General features: G+C 30.6%; 1 protein-coding gene across 1 annotated transcript in view; it reads right to left on the minus strand.

The window, feature by feature from the left end:
- LOC134238022 (SAM pointed domain-containing Ets transcription factor-like) overlaps window positions 1-11643 on the minus strand; it is a 33337-nt gene extending 21694 nt beyond the window's left edge. Inside the window, exon 1 of the mRNA XM_062720155.1 lies at window positions 11623-11643. The gene's annotated coding sequence lies outside the window, so the exon portion shown is untranslated. The remainder of the gene's footprint in view (window positions 1-11622) is intronic.
- Between the last annotated feature and the right edge of the window lie 6435 nt (window positions 11644-18078).

An 18078-nucleotide genomic window follows, 5' to 3' on the forward strand; every position in this document is an offset into this window, starting at 1 on the left:
TCCTCCCTCCCAGGAAAAAAACATCTTGACCCGTCTCTTCCTATTTTGATTGTGTAATATTGTTGCTTTTTTTTGGGGGGGGGGGGGGTATTTAAACATGCATATCAAAGATAGCACAAATGTATAGATCAGCCTAAAGCGTTGAGCATTAGGCAGTTTATACTGGCATTCAGCAGTTGACTGTCGTATACGAAAATCTAAACGATTTATTGCCTGTGGTGGTGAATAAGTATCTTTTTCAATTGTACATTGATTTATAAAGACATTCGTTTGTTGTCATGATTAATTCATTCTGAGTAGTTCTTGATAAGTTTGTTTAACATGTACATGTGACCCCATGGAAACTGATTTATTGATAAATGTAATGGTATTTATAACATTATTTTATTGCAGCTTGGACCACAGATATGGATATATCTACATGTAAATAAAATGCTCTCTAAATTTCACACAAACAGTAAGGGGTTGAAGATTTTAGAAGTTTATTTGTAAAGTTCACAGTAAGATAAGATAACGCCGACTCATTTAACATTATTAAATTATTAATAATAATTAATAAATGTCAAGGACAAAATAATTAAATATTGAATTCATAAGGGGAATATCTTTATAATTTTACAAATTATTATCGCATCGGAGATTTAGGAAAAAAAAAGGTTCTTGAAATGGAAGATCCATGACTTATGGTTACCGACTATTGTGTATGCAATGCTGTCCTTTCAGATAAAAAAAATTGTAAGATCCGTGATGTTACCGCCCAAAATCGAATTTAATCATTGTTTTATTATTTGTCAATTTTGTGTAACAACAAACGTGATAATACAGTTGGAAACTACATTTCATTAGAACACTTCTCTTTCTTGGCAATAAATTGCTTAAAACATTATCAATAATATCAGATACATCCTTTGTCAATAAAGCATTTATAGCAAATCGTATAAACCACCTGGACTTTACTTGGAAAAAGTAAACTTACTACAGTAGCGGCTAGTAAACTGATTGTGCCTTAAATGAATCGTATTTTTAAGTATGCATGTTTATATGAACTGATGAATGACAATACAATAACAATGAAGTGGTGTTGGAATTGCGATAATGCGATGAAGATGATGCGATTGCACAATGAAAAGATAGCAAGATGATGCCATGGTGCGATAGCGATGACCATAACATCATCGCATTGTCGCACCATCGCATCATCGCATCATCATCGCGTTATAGGACCTTCGCATCATCGTCATCGTGGCATCGCATTATCGCACAATTGACCCTTTAGTCGATGCTTGATGGTGTGAAACTAACAGGAGTCGATTTTAATGTACATGTATAAAGTAGAATAATTTGAAATGAACATTTCTTAAGAAAATTAATTTGATAATTGTCTTCTAAGTAATCCTCAACAAATGCTGGATTTCATATGAACTTGACTTTACAATTATTAGAAGAATTTTGGGTTTCAATTTTTTTTTTAAATATTGCAATGATTTTTTTTTTTATTTCGTTCCTTTAACATTGCCTTTGTAATTGAATCGTTGCATTTTCAAAATTATCAAATAATAAAGCATACTGCTATATTTGTTTCTGCTTCTAATTTTTAGTTTAAATGGACTTTTAAAAATGATCACTGTTCTTTATCTCCATTTTCATTTCTAACGAAAATAAACTTTGTTTAAATCATAAGAATGATACTAACTAGTATATGATTCAACTGTAGAATTTCTCGTATTTCCCTTCTTGATTAAAAGTCGGTGAATCAAACGTAGTTGGAAAACACCTTTTTATTTTTAATTGAGTCAATATCTAAATTTAGTCCGAATATCCGATAAAAAGTCGAGCCATAGCTACACCTGTGTCATTCAGTGCAAGGTCGTCAGAAGGTCGAGTGAACTTAAGTTCACAAGATAGGGGTGTGCCCTGTGTATTTAAATGTTCTGTTAGATAAATAAAGATATTAATTCCAAACACATAATTAAAACACGTAAGACTTAGTTTTTAAAACTTTAAAAATTGCTTCAATACATGGATGACAGGCGTTCAAAATAGGTTTTGGTGACTAAACTAAATGAAGCACTCGACTGAAAATCATTGTTCCCTCTATATCCTTAAATCGTGTTCATGTATGCGATTGTTTTATTATGGGCTATGCCAAATATTTACTTGATGATCGCATTTGGTATCTGAACTACGACAATCGATAGCAAATACAAATTTTGCATTTTGGACAGTTTGTAGAGTGAAAGACGTGAAGTGCACAAAAATGAGTCCTAGACGTAAAGATTTAAAACGCAATTACACAAATCATCAGAACAAAAAATATTAATTATTTTTGTTCTAGGTGACTTTATAGTTTGATATTAAGCAGGTTGCACTTTTCAAACATATGATTGTGTTCATTCTACAAATACGTTTTAGCACCCTTTAAGTTAATCAATAAACAGTTTTTTTTTCTTATATGTTAATTTATTAAGTAATTAGACAGCTTCAAATTCAACACAATTAAAAATCTGAAAAGAATGTTGTTTTTTTTCTATGACCATGCCTCATTTTCTTTTTCCGTTTTAGTTTTAGAAAACATTTTAATAGTTTTGGAAGCTTTGGAATAATTTTCATGTCACCTATTGACGTCATGTCCCAATTATTTATACAACTATATTTATCTGATAGTAAACATGTCGCGTAGTAGGGTGTTGTCAAATTTTATGAATGAATGTTCATTCTGGCGAAAACTTCTCACGACTTTTCTTAGGTACATGTATACTATTATAGTAAAAATATATTAAAATTTTGCTGGATCCTAGATTTCAAGGATTGAATAGCATAAAAAAATCTATGAAAGCAATATATACCAACAGTCTCGTCATTATTTCGTAAGTTCTGTGGCCGATACAATGACCTCCATGGCACCTGATCCCACTCATGATATTTTAGAGGTTTGTGTTTGCTCTGCTCCTGATTTGTGTTGAGCTTGAATTGTGTTCGTTATCTTCTTATATCTCGTACTACGTGTATATCGGTTTGTGCATCGCTGCACGAAGTGATGGCTCCTTAAATCATAAATTAATATACACAGGATAAATGGTATAAGGTTGTATAAGAGTTAAGGATATGCATTGTGTGTATTTTATTTTATTTTATAGTGCTCAAGGAAAGCATGATATTTATCTAAAAAAAATAAAATAACAGCGATATGTAGTGTACTTGAAATAAAATGCATATAAGGATATGTTTGGAAAAATCCTTTAAAATCCCTAATGACTAATACCATGTCAGGCAAACACTTTTTAAAAACACTATCGATACATGTTTTATATTTTGATATCTTAAATACTTTCAACAACTTAAATCAGAATTTTGCATTTGTGAATGTTTTAGGAAATATATATACATCAAAATTATAAGAGAGTAAGTATATCTGAACTTGACCTTGGTAAATCTAAAAGGAAGGCCTCAAAGCTGACCGCAAAATGAAGCATTCGGTTTTAGTCAAACAATATGTGCTTAATTAAAAAAGGAAGTTAAATGGGTCAAAAAGTATACATTGGATCAGATCACTCTCAATGCACTTTGTTGATTTTTTTCAATATTCTCGTAAACAAAGTACCGTATTGATTCATTAAATTAATTATTTCTTTGTTGCAGATGCTTTTAATTGATTATACTCTGCAAGGAAGTTTAAAGAGGACAAAAGGACCGATATTTGATGGAAAATAGCAAGGTTTGATTGGTCAACCCCGTTTGGTATTATGTCCAGACATATAATATCTCTGTTGCTACATGAAATACCAGAGGGATAATTTAAAGGCCGTGTTTAGTGTATTGTCGGGTGAGATCGTAAACGAAATGGGTTTGTGGTTTTGATGAATTTAAAAGGGGAGGAAATGATGCATGTCACTCTGATGACGTAAAATGCTGCTTAACCGCTTTTAAAAATAATATAAGTGCACACAGAAGAGTATTATTAAGAATGCTGACATGAAAAGTTGATTAAAAAGGTACATTGACTGAAAAGTGCTCTGACTCTTCACTAATGTTAGACACAGAAGCAAAGAGATGGTTGACAAAAGTAGACACAAAAATAGCAAATTATCTCAGAAATATCTAAATTTAACAATAGTAGGTAAAATAAAAATAGGCTTTCTGAATTTAACAACAGATTGTTTGTTTCTATAAAGTCTCTTCGAGAATTTCTATCATATTATTGAGTCACTACCACTTGTCGGTTGTGGGATGCATATTTTAACTTGTTCTTGGCACGTATGGCCTTTGAACGGTGATTTCTTTTTTCATGCCAACACCGACTGTGACACGGGGGTTTATCGGTCCGAAGGATCGATCTCTACGACCTACAGTTAGATTCGAACCCGCGATGTTACGGATCATTTATAACAACAATGGGTACAAGAAGAACAATTTATTCCTGAAATAGTATAGGAACAATAATAAGGTCGCCCACGTGATGCAGTGGTTAGAGCGTCTGCTCCAGAGTCGCCTAGTAAAGAGTTGTTCCTTACGTCGCGGTTTCGAACCCAGCTGTGGGACGCAGAGAACGGTCCTTCAGGTAAGACCGTGTCGCAGTAGGTGCTGGCTCAGAAAAGATCCCTCACTGCTAAATGGCCCTAAGTGCCCAGTATAGGACAAATGCAGCTCTCCACGGGCAAGTGGTGAGATCTCCATAAAAAGTAAAAAAAATTCTCGAAAGGGACGTTAAACATCAAACAAACAAACAATCTACAATAATAGTTGTAGATGGAAAAAATAGTTATTACATAATTACTTTAAAAATAAATAATATTCGTAAAGGTTAAATTTTTGCCGTTTTTGTGGTGTAAAGAGATTCATGTCCTTCCTGAAAGTTTCTCTTTCAACCACAACTTCAAATCCCTTTGAAGGATATTTTTCCTCAATCTACAAAAATTTTACTCCACGGAAATGAGTGATTTGAAAATAAGTATCACATTGATATTTACAACAATTATAACAACATTAGGTACGAAAATAACAAGTTATTCAAGAAATATTTCCATGAACATCTAGATAAAACAAAAGTTGAAATAAAAATATCAAATCCAAAGTAAACAGCAATAATTTTCATAGATTTTTTAAAAGTGATAGGAAACAAATGATAATCAGAGTAATTAATTATAAAGATTATCAATAGTCTCGTTTAAAGTCAACATTTCGCAAATGCTATGGTCGATGCATAGACTTGTCAGGAAAGACAATCTATATCCAGTCAAATGTTGACTGAAGATTTTCATTGATAGGTCACTTTTTTCACACAGAATTGTCCACAGCGAGATTTTTTTCTGTTTGCCTGATTTTGGCCCGGGGATGCTTACTTCTCCATGTCATCTGATCCAACCTCTGATGTTTTAGAGGATAATGTCTGCTCTGCATCTAATTTGCCTTGTTTCAATGAACTCTTTAGTTCAATTAATATTCGTTATTATCATATTTTATAGGGGAAACTAGTGCTACCAGAGAAGTTGTACCTTTACAGAACACTCTGTGTGAGTGCTACTGGTTATACTTCCTTGCCGGGAAAAATCCTTTTTTTAAACCAAAATAAAAGAAGATATCAAATTATCTTAAAAATGTGTAACCTCCAAATAAATGCTCATTTTTGAAAAATCTAACGAAGAATCTTTAAACAGGAATAAATATATTAAGAATGGGATGTGTAAATTGGTGTCACTGACAGGTTTCTTACGAGTTCTTAGCAGTATGTATTTTTGGAATTCAAGGAAAAAATGCATTCTTGAAATGGCGCTAACACATGTCACTTGATTTATCGTAATTAAAAAAAAAACTTTATTAAGATCGGAGAAGACCTATTTCCATAATATAAACTCCTTTTTATTTCTATTTTTTCCCCAGAAAACATCCGAATTTTATAGAGGTTTTAAAGTTTTTGTTCTAAGACTCGGAATATTACCTGCTATTTAAGCATTCCATTGGTCAAATGCATGTTGTGAAATGAGATTTTAAGATTTATAGAACGATCCTAAAGTATAGTGATATGATTCCCTTTCCTTTTTATATTTAGAAATTACAACAATAAAAAACATATTGCAAGAAAAAATAAACACATTAAGACAAGTAGTCAAAAATAACATTCAGCGCGTTATGATTATCAAATCAATTTTCGTATAAAAAAAAGTTTATCAGCATATAATAGCAATATTCACCTTAAATATATTATTCAATTCGTTTTAATCATTATCCATTTAACCCTGAATCGCCTATGGAAAATCTGAGGATTGACTTCGTATATAGAATGTCTTCGTCTTCTTGGTTAAGATTATAAAAAATGTCTGAAAAATTCATTTTTTCCTTTTCCCTGACAGTTGGCATTATTTTTTGTTGTAATTTTAAAAAGTTTACTTGAAAAGGTAAAAAAAATGTTCCGTCTACTTGCAGGTTCAGCAAAACCTTCTTGAACCAGTTTTTGATATCACTTACGATTTTTTTACAAATGTATTTTGGAGCTCATGTCGTAATAATAACCGACATAAGGATGAATGCTATGCAAAAACAATCGATATGCCGTCTGCAAAGAATTTAACACACTTAAGGGAGACCTCATAAAGTTTCTTATTAGAGTTAAATACCTAAAGGATCAAAGTTTTAATGCTGACTAGGATGAGAAATAAGATATATTCCTGCGTTAAGCAGAAATGCAGTCATGCTAAAACTTGCGATACCTTAAAGTTTTTACGACTTCACCTTCCATTTGGGTTTTTCACAAAAAATATGAAAAAAGAGAAAATCCCGACCAACAAAAGTGACAAATGAATTCAAAACAGAGAAGTAATTAACATAACATGCAGATTTGAGAGTGACTTGTCACTCCTACATTTTTATCTGCATATCTTCGTTTCTGCATCCCGCATAAGATTTAAACCATAGCCCAAGTATTGTAAACAAATATCTGTAAGTATTCCGCCTTTGGCAGCATGTACATGTAACAAACTTGTTCTTTCCGGTTTCATTATTTATCCTAATTAATTTCATTTTTTATGGAGGTCAAGGTTTTTTAATGAAATGTTCTGACAACTTAAGGCATAAAATGTGCCTGTGGATGGCTATAAATTTTATTGAGAAGAATGAAGGTGATTTCCCTAGAGTAAAGGTGTACGTAAATATATAGGCACAGTAAGGCACGAAGATCGCAACTTTCAATGCATAAAATGCTATATTAAGATCATTTAACTCTAATATTCCTGCGAAGTAGAGTAAATGTTTATACAAGCATGCTATTTTCATGTGGTACACCTTTTAAAATTGACATTGAAGGTACATAAATATGAAAAACTTTCTTCTCAATGCAAAAATTATGTAAATTTTGTTTGGAAATTGGAAAAAACAAAAAAAAATGATCCTAAAAAACGTGAAAACTGTGAAAATGATAATTTAATTTTTTAAAAATATTTTTGACATTGATTCGATACTCAAAAATAAACACTAAATACAATTGATATAATATGAATCTTTTGAAACGGTACAAAATCTGAGCAAATCAAACACGGGCCTCCAAAACAACAGAAATCTGAGCAAATCAAACACGGGCCTCCAAAACAACAGAGGTGGGATCAGGTGCCATTGGAGGACAAGCTTCCCATGTCGACCATTTACACTCGATGTGTGTGTGCTCCTCGTCATGATGGGGCAAACTGAAGAATCGGTAGACAAATCAGTGTTAAACTAATTGCTTAACAATTTGTATGAAAAACGTAAGCCAACATTCCACTTATTGATGAATTATATATATTGATAAAGTCATTGTATCAATGATATATACAAAATGATGACCTTAAACAATACTTTCGATATTTTTGTGTCATCAACTTATTTGTTGATACCCGGCATCAATTCAAAAGATGTGCGTAGAACATGCTCTTGCGTATGAAATCAGCTGGGAGACAGACTCATTAGTCATACAATAAGATTATTGCCACAAAAAATAAGAGGGTCGATAAAAGAAAAGTGTAAGCCATCACGTTCATAAAAATATTGTTGCTAGATTACCACTACGTCTCCTTCAAACCAAACAAGCTGCTAACAAACAGATAGTTGTTACAAGGACTTCAACAAAGTCAGCTTTTCTCAAATTTTACAGTAGTTATAATGACCTTGCTTGTAAATACATTCAATAGTTGAATCGTACTTTGTTTGGAATGTTTCATGCCATTTTTAGGTCATTGCTTTTATATAAGAATTCCACATACCCATTTAATCTACCTTATCTGAAGGCGGATGTGACCTGTTAACTGAGGATGTTTTCTTCTCTTGGGCACCTGATTACATCCCGAGTATTTTCTGGCGTCCGTGTTTTCCTGTCCATGGTTCATTTTGTTTACTGGATTTATTGATTGATTGTGTTTGTTATCTTCACATGTTACATATTGTAATCATTTCTGTTTCATTTCATTCAATTATTTCATTTCTGTAATTATTTTTGCATTGTTTTATTGACTTTTGATCTTGAATACTGTTCGTTATCTCCATATGTTTCATTCTATGAAACTTTGTATTTACATCTAAAAAATTAAACCGGACATATAAGGTGAAAATTGATTTTGTACCTTAAAAACTTTACTCACATATTGTAATTTTATCTCTGTTATTCCAAAATATTTTTTGTGATTTTTTTAAGTAGGAAATGTAATTCTCTATTTATTTTAATTAAGTATTGTTATGGTGTGATTAACAGAACAATTTGTAAATTTATGACAAAAATTAATGGTTTAACCTTCTTAAAATGAACTTTGTAAGCATCTTCCTCATTTTTCACCTGTATTTTATGTTATGCTATGTGTTACATGTGCCATGGTAGTCAGCAAATAAAATAAATTGAACTAACCTGTCATGTTTTTTACGTAGAAAAGCTGATGCATTAATGAACTTACAACAAATTTCTTGAAACTATTGTCCTAGAAGATTTTTTATGTGGGTCATATCACTGTAACTACTAGTATTAGACTTTGTACTTTCAAAAACTGTTGACTCTTTTCACTAATATATAAACTTTTTAAATAAAAGTATTAAATGCTGTCTTTAACTAATAATTTCGATAAATGTCAGTTCCACAAATGTTGTAAGGAATATATGACTTATTATCTAATGGCCACTGTGCTAAAAAGACTTGCCTTTTACCAGATAAACCGAGAAAAAATATAAACAGGGAAAGTTTAAAGATTTATAACAGAGGTTCAAGATTTAAAAAAAAAAACATACATTGAGTATTGTTGAGGAATATACGTGTCTCCGACAGACTCTAATAAAACCTAATAAAGCATTAAGTCAGATGAAAAGATACTGAGATTCTAAGAATTCTAATTTAACAAAATTCTGACACTAAACGACTGCTTCAGAACACTATAAATATTTCACATTTTATATTAGATAAAAAATATATGTACGTATCTTTATTTTTAAAAAAAAATAACGAAGAAATGTAAAAAAAAAAAAAAAAAAAAATAATGATAATAATAATAATAATAATAAGTCCAACGATAATTATTATACATCTGACAAATCCATCATAAAACGAACAATAATTAAGCAAAACTAAAACATAGAACAGAAGGGAAACGTTACAAAATTAAAAAAAAAAAAAATAGGGGAGAAACACGATGACACTGACAGTGAATTTATTCTCATAAGCTGACATAAAGTGCAATGTAGAGACAGATTACAAGTATAGTCAAACATATGTGCATGCGTGAAAAAGAAAAAAATTACAAAACTAACAATGAGCTAACCAGGAGAGCCAACTCTCTCAAAAATAATTTTTATAAATTTTTACAGTTTTGTCAATTTAACTGTATTTTTGTATTAAAACGTTGATCAAATTTAAACACATTTGGATGTGAATAGTGATATTTTGGTATTAATGATAATTTTGACTTCAAGATAAATGAATTATTACAATTAAATAAGTAGTGAAATTCATAGCCAATTTCATTTTTGGAACATAGTTCACAAATTCTATTTTCTCTTGATACATTATGCCATCTTTCAACTTCAATAGGTAATTTATTATTATAAGTTCTAAACCTACAAAATATTTTCCAGTTCTTCAAAGGCGAAGAAAACAAAAAAAGGTGAGAAATGCAACAAAATCGGAAAAATAGAACTGATTCAATCACGTTCCTGGCTTGCTCGATTGAGCCAAAACACAGGGACGTTAAATTTCGACATTCTTGCATTCTGTCAGGATTTAACAGGAAACTCACAACTAAAGATTTTTTGTATCTTCTTTGTAAAGCAAAGAAAAGGTCTTCTACATGTTTTTTTTCTTACATAAAAGACTATTTAAATGTTAAAAACATGAAAATTAGTAATCATCTTTCTTTCTTGTATTCATATACAATGTATTTGTTTAAGTATTTTTATGACAAGTTGCAAAATGCATTTTGTTCATGCTGTGTTAATTTTTCTCACCATTTTACAGTAAATGTCAAAAATTGCATGTTCCAAATCTCTTTAATTTGAAAATATCTGAGCAAAAAAGTACTACATAATTATATCATAGAAAACAAATGGGGCTTTGTCTTAATTGTGTTTTCTAGACTTGAAATATATGTCCAGAGCAGATGTCGGTGCCATTCCTAAAGGATAGCCATTTTATCATCGTTCTTTAAAAAATGTCGGTGTTGTTAAGGAAGTATAACAAAGTTTGTAATATTTATTTTCATTGGTTGCCCTCAGCAGCCACTAGATAACAGATCCAAACTCAGATATTATCATACAATAACTCATAACATCCTTGGGATTACAACTAATTGTTGGAAACAAAAGTATACTTATTATGTAGGCAAAATTTAAAAAATGCATATTGTTCTTCATGATTTTCAGGCAACAAGAAACATATTAAGTTAAACAATACATGAAAGCACTACATTTTAAACTTTCCAACTAAAGATCTTCAATGAGATAATTCTATTTAAGTAATCTATACATGTACCTAGATCGGTAAAGATGCTTTTGTTTGCCTTGACTGACAATACATGTAACATTACTGATTTATAGATATGCACACGAAAGGAAATTCAAAATTTAATAAGCTTACATTCATAATTCATAGGTAAAACAAATAAATATAATTATATTCAGATTACATATAGTCCAGCAACGACAAATCATTTAACTAAACAGTATTGGTTTATCTTCGACTCGACTAAGAATGCAAGATTTTGTTTCAAAATCCGCTGGTCAAAAATCCGTTATGACCATTTTTTTTTTATCATGATTTAATTCAAAACAATAACAGAATTAAGTGATTGATCAAGGTGCTTGTTTCTATCATAAATATTCGTCCATAGTAATATTACTATATATATATTTTAATTTCAGAATTATTGATCAAGTACCAGTTTTTTTTATATATATTGTTGGAATTTTAATGTCATTTTTCTTCAAAAATCGATAAATTTGTAACAACCAAGCAAAGTATTGATTTATAGATTAGTTTTAGATATTTAAAGAATGCATATATTATAATCATTAGAATACGATCAATAAATGATTAATTTATTTATCCATTAATTAAGTTGCATGAAATAATTTTTTTAAACTAACTAAACTTAGCTAAAATTTTATTATTAGGTCTGTACTTACCCTAAGCCTCCTTCATTGTAGTTTCTGTGTAACTAATTAAACTTTGAAATCATACGAAATACAAATATTTTTCTAACATCCGTTTCAACATCCCGGTTTTAAAGATAAAACTGATTTTTATCATCTGATTTCAGTGCAATTCTAAACGGATTTTCTCTTAATAAAACTGAAATGGCGACAGCTTTTTCTAGGGAAACTTTTCAGGTTTATTTCGATGGAAAATTTTGGGGGTTTAATATACGGTAGTAATTATTTTAGTTCCTTCAGTATTTAACTTAACATCATTGTATTCTGTTTGAAGACTTTGGTATCAAATTTTTAATCTTAATTCCGGTAATCTGAAAATACATTGCGTAAAATGCAATAGTAAACAGATTTTGCTCAGAGACATATGAAGAAAATCGAGAAATACGGTGTGTTACTAGTCTATTCAAGATGAGGAGCGATTGATTATAATAATTATAATATATTTGCCTTTGTCTGGTTGAAGGAAAAGAAGGTCACATATTATAGATTCATCTTTGTTTACTCGTGTTGTTTATTCGTCTTTATGTTTACATAAATGACTTTAATTAATTCTTATAATTAAATACTCTTCTTCACAAATATTACCCGGGTACAATTATTACAAATAATATCTATTTTTAAAAATATATTGTTTTTATATAAAGCGCATAGAATTCGAATTATGAAAGTAAAATATTTTTCAGAAAGCAGGAAACACATTATAAAGTTTTTCTCAAGATTATAGACGTGAATATTTTTCAAGAGATAATCAAGCATACATGACCTTTTTTTTCTTTTATTCATTTATTTTATCATATTTAGAACACAGTTCTTCATGTAGCTGATGATTTTAACTTTTTTACCATTATCTAGATCAAAATTATGTAATCTGTCATGCAAAATCAACACAAATCTGGCAACAACTTAGAGAATTTAAATGGTTCCTCTACATTACCATTAACTAAAAGATTTAAATATCCATAATTATCTCAATGTTTAGTTCATATATGATTCATCAGTGATTTACTTTCTTTCAACACGTTCATCCTTAAAATTTGAATCGAAATTTAGCAATTCTCGACCATATAACAATTTTATTATTTCACGATCAAAATCCTGCAGCAGTTGGAATTCTGGTTAATTTAATGTAATTCTATGTTTCTCATGTAGGGATTCCTTTCAGCAATGTTACTTATCTGCATGTATCGTTAAATATGTGTATATAAATATAGGATACATCCTTGATCTAGAACTCACATGTTACACTTATGATACAATTACATTTCTGAATCATTTGCATTTTAAAATACTTCTCGATTATAATTCGATCAATTAAAACGAAGTTAACCCATGCAAGCTCTCCAAAATGTGACAATTATAGCTATAGTTTAATTTAAACACAGGATCAAGAACATAATATTTATACTTTTTAAAAACTGTTTTGAAGATTAACGGATAATAGTATTAAAATCGAAAACTTTGCAATCTAGGAGTGCTTTTAAAAGCTATTAAGGTTATGCGTTTTATTAGATTATCATTTTTTAATGTTTTTCTCTGCTTAACCTAGACAAATCATCATGTAAAAGATGTCCAAAATAGGTAAATAAATCATAAATAAACAAGATTATTTTCATATTAACAATAAACATGTAATGCAAGTGTCACGAGTTCTTTTTTTTCAAAACAACCACGTTGCCTGAATGGTTCGACCTGGTAGATGCTAATATTTTATTCGAATGCCATTTAAAATTGGCTTTAATGCTGTTCTTCTGGATGGTCTGCATTACTCATGAGCAATAACTGAATACAACTTTTCTTGGAAAACGATTAACTTGTATTTCTAGGTCGCATTTCTGCATTTCTTGGGCATAAAGTGTTTTTGTTGTTTACACATTTATGCCAATTTTTACTTTCTAATGTTTTCAACCTAAGATTACTCTGTCAAATATTTATAAACTTCTACCATCTTAACACTGCTTTGTATTCATGCCGTCTTTACGATCTCAGCATGGCTTTTTACTAGAGGCAAGATTCGTAAAACTTCTGAGAATATGACACAATTACGTGCCTTATTAACATATTTGGAAAATGTAGTGGAAGATAAATTTTAATGAAGGGAAATTTAAAATCTTTTCCATTTTCAGATGCCTGAATGTACAAATTGGAAAGGCTTGGACAAATATTGCATAAAAGAGAGAAAGAAGAAAAATTTTCACCTAGTTAACAGCATTAAAAATAAATCAAGAAATGCTAGCATTGGCAACAGTTGTACAGTATTAAAAGGAATTCTTTTTAAATATTTTTCAATAATAAATGGAACTCGTAAATTCACTAACCTTGTTTTTTTGGTAATTTGCCAAATTATTTTGTTTAAAACATTCATATTATACAGAACACACAAGTACTCTGAATGATACTTGAGTTTCTGATTGAAAATATCTATGTAGTTTTTACAGATAATGTCTTCCAACTATCTTCGGAATTGCAATGGATACCAATTGTGCCACGTTCTTCACAGACCTATGTTTGTATTCATATGAAGTAAAATGTATTCAAAATCCTTAACATGAAGAGAAGAAAACACTTGTTGAGGTCTTCAACTCAATATTTAGATATACTGTCAGACGACGAATCAATAAACAATAGTTACTTCCATTCATATGTCAACTCGATCTACGTAAGGAATCTCAAGTATGAGATTGAAATAAAAGATACCAAACAGCCTGACACATTTGTTCTGACTCTCAGGTGATTCGATATGCAAGAGCATGCTCTACGTATGAACAATTTCTAAAACAAAGCAAGCTATTGACAAACAAGTTAATAAAACAAGAATATCAGCAGCCTCGTTTTAAGTCATCATTTCGCAAGTTCTATGGTCCATACAATGCCCTTGTCAGCAAATACAACTTAATCATTTAGACAAATGGTGAATGATGCTTTTCATACTAATTGTTGGGCCATATTTTTTTTTTTACATTTTCAGCTGAGTTGTCTACGGATTATTTCGTTTTTCTAGATCAGGGCAAGCGCACTCGGCGAGCGTGACCAGTCAGTTCACTCCTTCATGGCACACGATCCCGCCTCTGGTGTTTTAGAGGGGATTTTTGGGCATGGGACGAACCTGCATGTGTTTCAGGATTAAATACGCAAAAATTGTGTTATATAAATAATATAAACAATATATTTCGTATGTTTTAAACACATGTTCTCTCTCAATATGTACTTACGTTAGATCTTGGAGGGGGTTCAAATTAATTTATACAGCCTCGTGCCTAAAAAAAATTCCATTTTAAAATATGAAATATTTTCTGAATTAAGCCCACATGCACAGTATGATAAAAAGTTGTAAATATAATGTTATTTGTGTATTCCGATACCTCTACACAATCAATTGACAGCGAGTTCTTCAAACATGAATTACAATCTCAACAATCACTGAAAGATTAAAAAAAAGAGTATTGTTTGTGTAATACCAGTCGTAATACAAGTCTGTCGTTTTATTTTAAAAAATACGCTGAAGCATTATTAAAATTCATAACGCATTGCGTCCATATGGCCTTTTCAACTAAATATATCTCTTAAATGTTGAGCAATAACAAAAAAAATGAAAAATACCTTAATTCCAATGGTTTTCCCTTCAGGAGCTGATATACTGGGAAAGGAAAAAAAGATGCAAGAAAAAAAATGGAAACTGAAATAACTCACTCAAATAAAATTGCAAACTGTAAACAAATAAACATTTCTTTTTAACTTATATATAGTAAGGGAGGCCATTACCTGTTATTGCAGAATGAAACCTGTCCTACTTAACTTTCTTAACTCACGACTCATGTATGCCTTCTTCAGCTTGGCTTTGGAAGATGCAGTGTAACATAAGTCTCTGACAAGTTCAGTTTATTCGCTCAAACCATATAAATGGTACATGAGGTTCAACAATATATGTACAATATATACAAAAAATGATATACAAGATACACGTGAAATGGCGGAAATACATTCATATGAAGTAAAAAAAAAATAATTAAGGAGGACAGACTTTTTCATATACTCTATTTATGTAACTGCAAAGTTTAATTAATACCTTGGAGTCAGCAGATGACAACAGTTCTGAGAATTTGAAAAAATTTGGTCTATTACAATATCTACTAGGAAGATATTTTTTTCTACATTCGGAAAAAAATTTACATTCTAAAATATAGTGATACTCATCAGCTATTTGTCCATTATTACAAAGATTACATAGTCTATCATTTTTGGGAATTCCAAACCATCTGGACAGTCTCAACTGGAAGACGATGATTTGCTGTTCTTAGTTTAATTAAAATTGTTCTAAACTTTTTTGGTAGTAAGGCTAAATATTTTTCAAGTCCAAATTCTGTTTTGAAGAAACTATAATTGAGACCTTTAGACGAATCGCGCATATTACTTCTCCACTTCTGTATGTACTGATCTTTAAGACGTTGTTCAACTATAGCTTTTAGCCATTTAATATTTAAAAAGTTCTGTTCATTCCATACATTTGAGAAGCCACAGCTATCAAGTATATTCTTAATACATGTACATAAAATCCAAGGGTTCTTATGACTCCCTGAACAAAACTGTTCAAATAAATGTCTATATGTAACATAAACAATCTTATTTTCAGGGCTTACCAATAATTTTGCCCAATAGGATATCATTCTTGAATACACTGTTATATACAAAGAGAAGCGACCTGTTTCGCCATAAACCATATAACTAGGAGTACTACTTTTTAGATTAAAAATAAATTTCAAAAATTTAAGATGAACGCGTTCAATTATTTCAATGTTCTCAAAACCCCATATCTCACATCCATACAGAAGTAGTGGAGTGACAACTTTATCGAACAAATCAAGCTGGCAATCTACTGGTAAATTAAATTGTCTAATTTTTCGTATAATTCCATACATGGCTTTTTGAGCTTGCTCACATAAATGTTTTTTAGTTTTACAGAATGAGCCTGATCGGGAAAAGAGTATACCTAGGTATTTAAATTCGTTCACAATTTCAATAACAGAATTATTGTAATAAAATACATTTTTAACAGATAGACCTTTCGAAAAAATCATAATTTTTGTTTTGTCTACATTGACATTCAATTTCCATTGTACACAATACGAATGAAACTCATTAAGAGCATGCTGTAAACCCTCTGCAGATTCAGACATTATAACTGTATCGTCATCATAGAACAGAATAAATAATTTAAAATACAGGAGAGGTGATAAATTTTCTCCTTGGCGGACACCAATATTACAATTGTAAAATTCAGATGAAAGACCATTCATAGTCACAAGGGACTTGACTCCATTATACATGTTTTTAATAAAAGTAAAACATTTACCGCTGATGCCATTATTCAACAGTTTGTACCAAAGTCCATTTCTTCACACAGTGTCGAATGCCTGTTTGAAATCAATAAAAGCACAAAAAAGTTTCTTTTTGAGGGACATCACCATGTTTGTAAGAAAATGTAAACTAAGTATGTTATCCAAGGTAGAATAACCTTTCCGGAAGCCAGTTTGACTTTCGCTTCTCTACATAACATTCCAAGCGTTTACATAAAATGGAGGTAAAAACCTTACCAAGGCAACTTAAAAGTGTTATTGGACGATAATTTTCTGGATTTGTTGGGTCACCTTTATTTTTAAAAATCGGTTTGACAATACCCGTGAGCCATTCGTCTGGAATGATTCCACTATCGAAAATCAAATTAAACAATTTCTTATATAATACAGGCAAAAATATAGCTATTGTTGATGAAATGTGTTCATTTAACAACTGGTCGTAGCCTGCGGCCTTATTATTTTTCAATTTTTTAACTGCACATAAAATTTCTTCCTCACTAATCTCTAAATTCAAAAAATCATCACAACAACAACAATCTGACATGATTGTAGCTCTACGACTTTAATTGTACATATCAACATCTGCAGTAACAACTCTAATAAATAAGAATCATGAACTCTGGTTTAGTATACTTAGATATATAATATTATTAGATAGAAAAATTACTGTTTAGGACGAATTCCAATATTACCCGGGCTGAGTAAGCATTACAACAATGCTTATCTATATCCAATGAAAATGATACACTATTACGTTTCTTAGACTAATCCATGTGTGTACTGTGTACGAAGTCATACACTGAAATTGGACCAAAACAGTAGGAGGGGTGGTGTTTTGAAAGTATTTCAGAAATTCCTCATTGAAGTAAACGTGGCAACACTAGCCGTCAATATTAACAGTATTATGTCTTAGTTATATATAGTGTACTTGTGTACAAAGTCTTGTTGAAATCAGATCAAAACTGTTTTGAAAATTTGTATAAGGGAAGAACATTAAAAAAACTAGAAAGGTTGCTATTGACATAGCTTAGGATAACTTTCATTTTTTGTCATCATTATATCAAAACCCATTATAGCT

Source organism: Saccostrea cucullata, unplaced genomic scaffold (genome assembly GCF_032062105.1).
Source record: "Saccostrea cucullata isolate Sc308-1 unplaced genomic scaffold, CSIRO_AGI_Scuc_v1 ctg40, whole genome shotgun sequence".
NCBI classification, from domain to species: Eukaryota; Metazoa; Mollusca; class Bivalvia; order Ostreida; family Ostreidae; genus Saccostrea; species Saccostrea cuccullata.